This window comes from Elephantulus edwardii, unplaced genomic scaffold, assembly GCF_000299155.1.
Source record: "Elephantulus edwardii isolate Elephantulus edwardi_28Jun2011 unplaced genomic scaffold, EleEdw1.0 scaffold00121, whole genome shotgun sequence".
NCBI classification, from domain to species: Eukaryota; Metazoa; Chordata; class Mammalia; order Macroscelidea; family Macroscelididae; genus Elephantulus; species Elephantulus edwardii.
The window spans coordinates 4,981,796-4,991,861 of NW_006399871.1; positions in this window are offsets into that span (position 1 = coordinate 4,981,796).

Sequence of the window (10,066 nt, forward strand, 5' to 3'; positions counted from 1 at the left end):
AATGCTAAATGCTAAACTAAAATTTTTAAAGAAATCTTCCCCTTTCGCCCGCCCAGTGTGAAAGAGATATACTGTTGTTGTTGTTGTTGTTATGTGCCGTCGAGTCGCTTGCGACTCATAGCGACCCTACGTACAACAGCTCTAAACTTCGCTCTGTCCTGTGCCAATCTCACTGTCTCTGACACTCCCATCCCAATTATCCCAGTCACTGAATCAATCCACCTCATAGAGGGCCTTCCTCTCCTGCGCTGTCCCTCCACCCTCCCAAGCATGATGTCCCTCTCTAAGGACCGATCTCTCCTCACAACATGTCCAAAGTATGTTAGACGGAGCCTCAGAATCCTTGCCTCCAAGGAGCCACCCAGTTTAACCCTTTCCAGGACAAATCTGTTTGTTTTCCTAGCAGTCCATGGTATTCTCAATACTCTTCTCCAGCACCACAGCTCAAAGGCATCAATTCTCCTTCTATCCTCCTTGGTCATTGTCCAACTTTCTGATGCATAACAAGTGATTGCGAAGACCATGGCCTGTATCAGACGCACCTTAGTCTTCAGAGAGACACCATTGCTCTTCAGTACTTTGGAGAGGTCCCTAACCGCAGACTTTCCCATGGCAATGCGCCTTTTAATTTCCTGGCTGCTGATGCCAAGACTGTTGACTGTGGAGCCAAGCAAACTAAAGCTGTGTACAATCTCAATCTCTTCACCATCCATCCTGATGCAGCCAATTGGTCCAGTGGTGAGAATCTTTGTCTTCTTGACATTGAATATATATATATGTTATTTTTGTGGACCATTGAGTCAGAACCGACCCATAACTGACCCTCCAGTGGGTTTTCAGAGGCAGGTAATTGCATGACAGGAGATTGCCCATTTTTCTCCCACTGAGCTGCTGGCAGATTCGAACTGCGTTCCTTTGGGATTGCAGAGCAGCTTTAACACTGAGACCCCAGAGGTCCATTATAGATATGTGTGTTGTTGTTGCTGATGATGATTGCTGTTGAGTTGACCACGACTCATAGCAACCCCATGAACAAAAGGCCTGAAGGCTTTCAATAACTATTGACATTTATCAATTTCTCCACAGGAGAAGGATGGGCTCTCTCCTTCCATGTGATTAAACTGCCTCTGAAAACCTGCTGGAGGGTCAGCGTGGAGTTGGTTGTGACTCCACAGTACCCCATAACAACAATATATACAAGTTCTTGGGTGGCACAAATTGCTGTGTTCAGCTACTAATTGGAAGGTTGGTGGTTCAAATCCACTCAGAGATGACACAGTGGAAAGGCCTGGCAGTCAACTTGTGCAAGTTCACAGACACTGAAAGCCTCCCAAGCACCTGCTGCTCTGCTCTGACATTCGTGGGCTTGTCATGAGTCAGAATCAAACTCAGTGAGGACCAGCCGTTTTTCACATAACTTTCCATTTTAACCTTCCTTGAGTTTATTATTTCAGTGACGATAATTAAATCCATCATGCTCAGCGCCCATCACCTCTTATTTATTTCTAGAAGTTTTTCACCATTCCAGAGCACAAGTATCCGTTAAGCAATAATTCTCCATATATCCTGTCCCCAGGCCCTGCTAACCAAAACCACTAATAAACTTGGCTCTCTATTTGCCTCATGTAGATATCTCACCTGAATGGGATCCTGCAGTATCTGTCCTTTTGTGACTGACTTACTTCTCATAACATAACAAGCACATTTGTTGCCAGGGACCTCAGACTTCCTGCCCAGTTGAATAAGCTACTTCATCAATTTCAAGATGCACAGTTCTCCACAGTTCAGCATCTCTGAAGTTGAGATGCATTCTTTTTTTTTTTTCCTGTCTGTTTGTTTTGTTCTTCTTGTTGTGTACTGTTGAATTGGATCCGACTGGCACAGGAGGAGATGGTCCCTCCTTCTCCGGCAGAGCATCTGGTAGATTTGAACGGTGTGCCTTCGGGATTGCAGCGCAGCTTCTTGCCACTAGGCCACCAGAGCTCCGTGAGATGCATTCTTAAAGGCAAAAGGCTATGATATTGTTGTCATAGCCAATCTTGCACAGTAAATGTCAACAACTAGGAAGAAAAAATTTCAGAGACAATAATGACATGCCATTTTAGAAGTGCCAGATCCACAGACGTTATGAGGGCCCAGAAGCCATGGACCTCAGGATGCAAAATGACATAGAGGAGCTGAGTCTTTAATGAGAACAAGTCTTAGCAACAGTCTTTCCAACTTCTTTGATTTCTATTTTCCTTTTAATACTTCAGAGTTCTGTCTGATTAAAATTGCCTCTGTCTAGAAGCCTCCAAATGCTTACCCATAATGGACAGTGTTTGGTGGCGCCCCCAGAGTGATTCAGGTTTGGAAGCAGGAGTGGCATCCACTTCCTAAACCACATGCCTGTGGAAGGAAACCCTATGAACATAGAGAAAACATGATAGTTATATAACAGGGTTCAGGTCTTTTGTTCATAGGTTCAATACGAGTCATGCTTGACTCAGCTGCACTTAACAACAACAACAACTTAACAACAACCATGTCTAGAATAGGCATTTCAACCAGCATCATATTAAAAATCTAAGTGGTAAGAAAATAGTGTATCATAGTTTAATGGTAGCAGTTCCCCTGATTTTAGGGGCACATTTGTGCATCGGTGAGCAACTACACTCTCTCTGTCTCCTCTCTCTCTCTCTCTCTCTCACACACACACACACACACACACACACACACACACGTAACTTTCGTCTAATTCTCTTTATTCCTTGAGTTTCTCTCTCTTTTTTAAAATTTTTATTGTATTATTTTTATGTGTACCGTCAAATCAGATCTGACTGGTACAGGAGGAGGTTGTCCCCTCCTCTAGCAGAGCATCTGGTGGATTTGAACCATGTACTTCTGGGATTGCAGTGCAGCGTCTTGCCACTAGGCCACCAGAGCTCCCTTTTGAGTTTCTCTCTTATGACAGCTCTGGCCACACTGTACAGGGATGACCCAGGTGTCTGTCGTCCCCTCTAGGTGCCGTGGTGAATTTTCCTTAGCAAAGTGCACAGTCAGGGCAGCTCGGTGGAATCCTGACAATCCATGGGTTCGTGTGGAATGGTGTGCTCCCACACACCGGAGGAGAGAGTGTGAAATGCTTAGACTGCCTCTTCAGCCTTCAGCAGGGACACCAGGTACAGTTGTCTAAGTGGTGGACTACATGAAAGTGTCCTATCTAAGTAAGAGGCTGTTGCTGTTGCCAGGTGCCTTGTTGTGTCAGGCCCGACTTAGAACCACACAGCAGAACGACACACTGCTTGGCCCTGCCCCAGCCTCCTCATTATTGCAACCACTGCGTCAAGCCATTTCCATGACTGTCTTCCTCTTTTTTGCTAACCTTCTCCTTTACCTAATACAACATCCTTCTCCAGGGACGAATCCCTCCAGTTAATCCTTTCATGGTATTTTTTTTTTAACAGCTTCTCTTTCCTCTTCCTCATTCTTTCTCTCTTACTCGCTTCTTTATAATCTACAAACTGTTCCACATCGCTCTATCAAGTCTAAATCGTATACTCTTGCCATCTGGATGATTTTCCCATTGATCTCTTTCATTTGAGTGTCCTGATAATTCGGAGCGTGTTCAAACAACTCATCCACCCCCTGCCACGCACTGTACTGTAACTTCCTCCCAGGAAGAGGTAATAAATACTCTGGCTACTGTAATTTCTCCCAGGAGTCATGTTACTGTATCTCCGTCTGCTGTAGCCATTGTCTCAGCAAAAGTCATCTGTAGGTGGCAGCGTGGAAGGTGGTAAGTGCCGTCTGATCCACGGGTTGAACCACAGCTGCTGTATACAATGCACTAAAGTCTGGTACATACTACTAATGTCTATGGAACATATTACTAATGCTAAGTCATAGGTTAGCTCATCGTACTGCGCGCATGTCATAAATTGTGGAATACTTGACTTGTTTGTTTTTAATGTATGATCGTTTTCTTTTTCCCCTCCTTTTTTAAATTTTAGTGAAAGTTTACAGAGACTTTGGATTTCCATTCACTCATTGTTGCACACTTTCCTCCATGCCCACCCCTGCCCTCAGTTAACTTTTTTCTTTGAAAAGTGAAAAAAAACATTCATTGTTATATAATCCCCGCCCCCTCTGTCTCCCCTCCCTGGAGTCAACTCCACTATGCAACTTTCATTCTGGACTCTTGTCATGACAATAATTCCTAATCATATATACCTTTTAAACAGTTCTCTCCCTCATCTGTTTCAATGCAGTATACATAATTTATCCCCTCTTAGTTTTCCCCCAACTCCGATGTCAGACCCACTTTACAACAGTGACACTATGCAGTATTTGTCCTTTTGTGACTGAGATATTTCACTCCGCATAATGTCCTCCAGGGTCACCCATTTTGTATAATATTTCATGAGTCACTTGTTTTCCAATGCAGCATAGTAAAATTATGAAATACTTGTAATAAGACTATCATCAACATCAATATATGTTTATTGTTTATTGCACAGCCTATGCTGTTCCAATTCTTTTCATGTACACTCACTTGTGGGACCCTCACAGCAATGGACTAGGTTGGAACCATAACCCAGTCTCCACAGATGAGGAAAGAGATTCAGGGGGGTTAATCTGCCAGGACAGAGTGGTCAGTAGATGGAAGAGCTGGGGCATGGACCCAGGCAGGCTGGTTAGACAAACCCCCATTTCACTCACTAGCCAGTTTGTCAAGCACAACCGTGGGCCCAGAATTACTGTGCAACATTCAATGGCCCACGGGCTGTCAAAAGAATAAACAAGTACGTCCTGGAGGCAGCGTAACTAGGATGCTCCTTAGAGGCCAGGATGGTGAAACTTTGCCTCATTTACTCTGGGCATGTTGTTAGGAGGAACCAGTCCTTGGCAAAAGACATCATCCTTGGAAAGGTGGAGGGTCAGTGAAAGAGAGGCAGACCCTCAATGAGATGAACTGACACAGAGATTGTCATAATGGGCTCATGTGCCGATGAGGACGGCACAGGATAGGACAAGGTTCAGATCTGCTGTTCACAGGGTCTCTGTCTGTCGTACTCAACTCCACAGCACGAAACAACAACAACATTCAACGGCCCAAGGAGTCCTATCAGTGCGGCTGTTAAATGCTTGGCTCTAGTAAAAAAAAAGTTGGTTTTTCTAGCGCACCCACCCAAGGGCTCTGGGAGAGAAATACCTGGTGATTTGTTTCTGTGAAGATTAAACCTAAACCAAATCCATTGCAGATGGGTTCATTCTGACCCACAGTGACCCTTACATATTTTCTTTTCTTTCCCCCCCAATATCTATAAGCATTTTATTACAGATGAGGGAGGACAGCAAATACTCCTCAAAAACTGCCTCCCCGGTACGTTTTTAAGGCTGTAAAGTTTTACAGGATGTAACTGCCTCATCTTTAGAGATAGGTGGACTGGAACTTCCAACCTCCTGGTTAGGCATCCAACATGCAATGCACCCTGAAGTTCTTACCCTGTCACCCACCCCCAGAAACACCCAATTTTTGAGGATTATTCCTGTTCTTTAATAAACAATCCTGAGGACTCCTCTCATAGGTGGGTGATGTCTGGGGAGGGATTGTGAAGGGGCTGTGTGGACGATTGCTCATCTGGGCACTTTCCCTACAAGGCTGTGGCTTGATTCATGGCAAGGACCAAATTACCTTCCCCAAACCTCCCTTAGTCACAGGGCTGTGAGGGTGCATTCCTCTACCAGGCAAAAATGAACCCCCCCAGGTACTTCTTCCAGACAGGTGTGTGTGTGTGTTGGGGGTACGTCTCCAGGACCAGGACACAGTAAAACATTCAGGTTCAGGAAAGTGTCACATTTCTACCCAAATGGACAACAGTAGCCCTTTAGAAGCAGGAATCTGAGGAATTTCCCAGGTTTTTGTAGGAATCTGGGAAGCCTGTTTTTCTCAAACTTTCAAAATGTCCCCAAACCAGTTGCCACGGAATCATGAGATCCCTGAGAGGAGGAATAGTTAAGTACTTGACTACTAATCAAAAGATTGGAAAGGTCTTAATTCACTCTGAGGTGCCTCAGAAAGTAGGTATTTTGAGCTACCGCTGAAACGGTGCCTGACGTGAAAGCCCTTTGGAGGAGTTCTCCGCATAATTGGGATTTGACACCTTCAGACCAGGAAAATCCTCCAAACTCTCCAGAGGCCAGATCAACATGTGTCTCATGGGGAATTGGGGTCTATACACAAATTATGCGGAATAAAATTCCATTCTTTTATAAAATGACAGGAAGCATGTCTACAATTTCACACAGGACTGCGGCAGTGTGAGGACCTGGGTCTAGGACAGGGCGGGGCAGCCTGGTGCGGCAGGCAGTGACAGAATGGGACTGACAGACATTTACACCCAAAATTGGCAGCTCACCCAGAGTGAGAGGTAAAGAGCAGCCTTTGAGGAGGAGGCTGTGAGCCAAGATGTTAGCTGACGACCCAGGGATGTAGAAGACAACCCAGGTACAGAGTGACTACCAGGGTTTGAGGACTAAGACTGCTAGGTGGCAGTGGCAGGGACCTGCCCATCAAAGATCTGATGTCCCTTCCACAGTGTGGAAGTGTTGCTGGGCAGTGATCTCACAGCCAGGAACCTCACTTCCCAGGGGTCCTTGCAACCAGCTGAAGCCAAGAAAATGGTCAGAAGTGACACACGGCACTTCCTGACCTGGTCCATGAATACTTCCTTTCCTGACACTCTATTTCTCTTCTCTGCAGGCTAGATTGTGATATCTTGGGGATTCTTAAAAGCCAAGAATTGAAGAGCCTCCACCAACCTGGGCCCCACTATCAAACTGGAACTGAATGGAACAGACTCTGCTTTACCCCTAGAGAATCACTGTTAGATGTCTGAAGAGCAAGGGTCACATGGAAAGAGCCATATCTGACCTTTACCAACTTCACAAAGGAAAACGGTCCTCATCAACAGCATCAACAACACAAAACCAATTCCTACAGAGCTCTGGTGGCCTAGTGGCAAGAAGCTGCGCTGCAATCTTGAGGGTACGTGGTTCAAATCCACCAGATACTCTGCTGGAGAAGGAGGAGCAATCTCTTTCCACGCCAGTCGGATCTGATTTGAAAGTACACAACAAGTTAAAAAAAAAAAACAAAAAAACCAAAAACTCAAAACCAATTCCCATGAGATTAGATGTGTCCTCCAATCTTATTGTTTTGCTAGGTCAAAAAGCCAATGTGAAAAAAAAAAAAAAAGAAAAAGAAAAAAAAAGCCAATGTGATCCTGAGGAATCATATAGGGGAAGTTAAAAGGTTATAATCCAGGTTAGTATCTTAATGCAGTCAGGACAGCTTCCAAAACATGCTTGCGGGTACCTCAGCCTTGAGCTTCACAGCTGTAGGCCAGTGTTATAAAGTTCTCAGTCCTGACAATGTTGGCTTCCTCCCACCCTCAGATGCTTAACAAACTTGGGCAAAGGCTTATAGCTTAGCTCTGATTCTGTCCATGGTGAATAGCAGGCCCAAGTAGTCCCATTTCTGGTTGGTTCTTAGGTTTGGCGATGGCTACTGCTGTTGTAGGTATAGCTGGAATACGAATTTCTGGACCGGAAGGACGTGCTACATTCTCTTGCTGCTGCTTCTTCGCTGGTGGGAAGATTGAATTCTGCTGCCGGATTTACTCACTTTATTGGTGAGACTAGCCGATCCCCTCGTGGATAGGCTAATATGCCCTATTCACATATACTCACCCATCCACATGGCAAAGTCCAACAATGGCTAGGAAAGGCGTTTTGAATAAACTCTTTTTTTAATGTTTTCTTTAATAAACTCTTAACTCCACATGAGTGTTACTGAGACTCACAGGGACCCTATGTGACAGAGGAGAACTGCCCCAAAGGATTTTCTAGGTGGGGAATCTTTTAGGTTCTTGTCATCTTTGCCAAGTCTTTCCCCTGTAGGTAATGTAGGCCTGCACCTCCAATTTTTAGATTAGATGTGCTTAAATGTTGCATCAAAAGGGCTCCTTTGCAGAGGATCAGATTTAAAGAAAGGAGAGAGAAAGTTTGCTGCTAAGACCCTGAAGATTTAGGGATTTGTTTATTATAGTTGTATTACTTAATATACTTAGTTGATAATGAAAATTTTCATTGATATAGGTGATGGCTAGACAATTAAGACAGTACCAGACAACTAAAGTACTAATGCATAATTAATGGGTGGTGGTGCCATGGGTTTCTGGGAGGCACAGTTCTCCTTCAGCTATTAAAGTTGGAGGTTCCAATCCACTCAGCAGTGCCAGGAGATTAAGGCCTGGTGATCTGCTTTTGTAAAAATTACAACCAAGAAAATCTCCTGGTGCGACTATATCCGAAACTGGTGGAGTAATCTCGAGCTGGAACGGTGTGCTTTTTTTTGGCTAAGGGGATCATGGGTAATAACGAAACCCTCAACCAGGTGGATTGCCATGGTGACTGCCACAATGGACTCTAGTGTGTCAGGAAGTGTGCGGGTGGCACAGGATAGGACGGGGTTCAGACCTGCTGCTCATGGGACTATGAGTCGTACTTGACAACATCCAACAACAACATCAACCATTGATTAAGATGTTCACTACACTCACTAAGAGATGAAGTGACACAAGATTATTTTCTGATAATTCAGCTTGCTTGCTAAGAGGTTAGCTGAAAACTAGGTAACAATGGCACATTAGGGGAACCTTGGCTGAGGTTTCCTCTTCTCAACTCTAAGTCTTCTTCTGCAGTGTGGCTGCCGTCCTGTGTCTCGTCCATCTCCCAAAGCCCTTCCGCCCTGCTCTCTCCCTGTTTCTTGTCAGAAGGACTTGCCTCTTCTTCAGTGATGACACGTCAGACCCAGGGAATGGCACAGACTGTTGGGTGGTCTTGTTCTCCTCTAGCTCCCTCACATTCCACCTTCTCTCCACTTCGTCCCTGTCCTGATCCCGGAGGAAGGGAAGTCTCCCCCCTGCCTATGAGTCAGCGGTCCTCCACTGAAGGCCCCACAGCTACATCTCTCACAGGCACTTTGCTGACGGCCGTGACCTTCAATTCATTCTCAGAACTAAATTGCTGGGCCGTGGGGACGACGATGAGGGAGCAGCTGTGGTGGGTGAGCTTTGCTCTGGGCAGGCTGGGCTGGGCTGAGCCACTCTCAGGGAACTTCAGACGAAGCTCTCCAGCTGCCCTGGGAAGACTCTCAGGGCCTGCTGCTGCTGCGAGGCCCCGGGGTGGTTACTGTGACGGCAGGCCCAGGCCAGCTCCTCGGTTTTCCCTTCCGCAGGCTGTTGTTTCTAGCCCATGTGGAGATGAGTAAAGCTGAGGCCCCCACTTCTGGGTCCCAGAGTTGGTGCCAACGGAGCTCTGCAGACGTGAGGGTCCTGTGGGAGTGGTCAGTCCCAGGAGGACACATGCTGCCAGGTCTTAATGACTAGACAGACAGTTATGTGAAAGGAAAGGCACAGATTAGAGAGCAAGAAAACCCTTCAGAGGAAGAACACATGGGCCTGGAAGGAACAAATGCTCAGAGCTTTTCTGGGCTTGTTCATGGGGAGGGATTTTCAGGAGTAAAGGAAGGTGTGGGGTTTGCACAGCTGCAGTTGGATGATACTAACTCTCCTTCCTCCTTCCTCCTTCACAAGGAAGTCTGGGAGGTAGAGGGCAGAGTTTATGATGGGATGTTGGCTCTGGCTTCTGGTTTGAGTCTTTTTTTTTTTTAATTTTTGTTACTTTTTTTGTGTGTACAGTCAAATCAGATCTGATTGGTACAGGAAGAGATTGTCCCTCCTTCTCCAGCAGAGCATCTGGTGGACTCGAACCACATACCTCTGGGATTGCAGAGCAGCTTCTTGCCACTCAGCCACCAGAGCTCACCCTGGTTTGAGTCCTGATCTTTTCTTTGAACTGTCCTGTTTGGTCATCGCTCGGCCAGGCCACTCCTTGCTGCACATGTGTGAAGTCGTTTCTCCTCATTGTGTTTGTCCTCTGAAAAACACTTCGTTCTGGGTTTCTTTTTTTTTTTTTTTCTATAATTATATTTTATTAATTTTCATAAACATTTACAGAG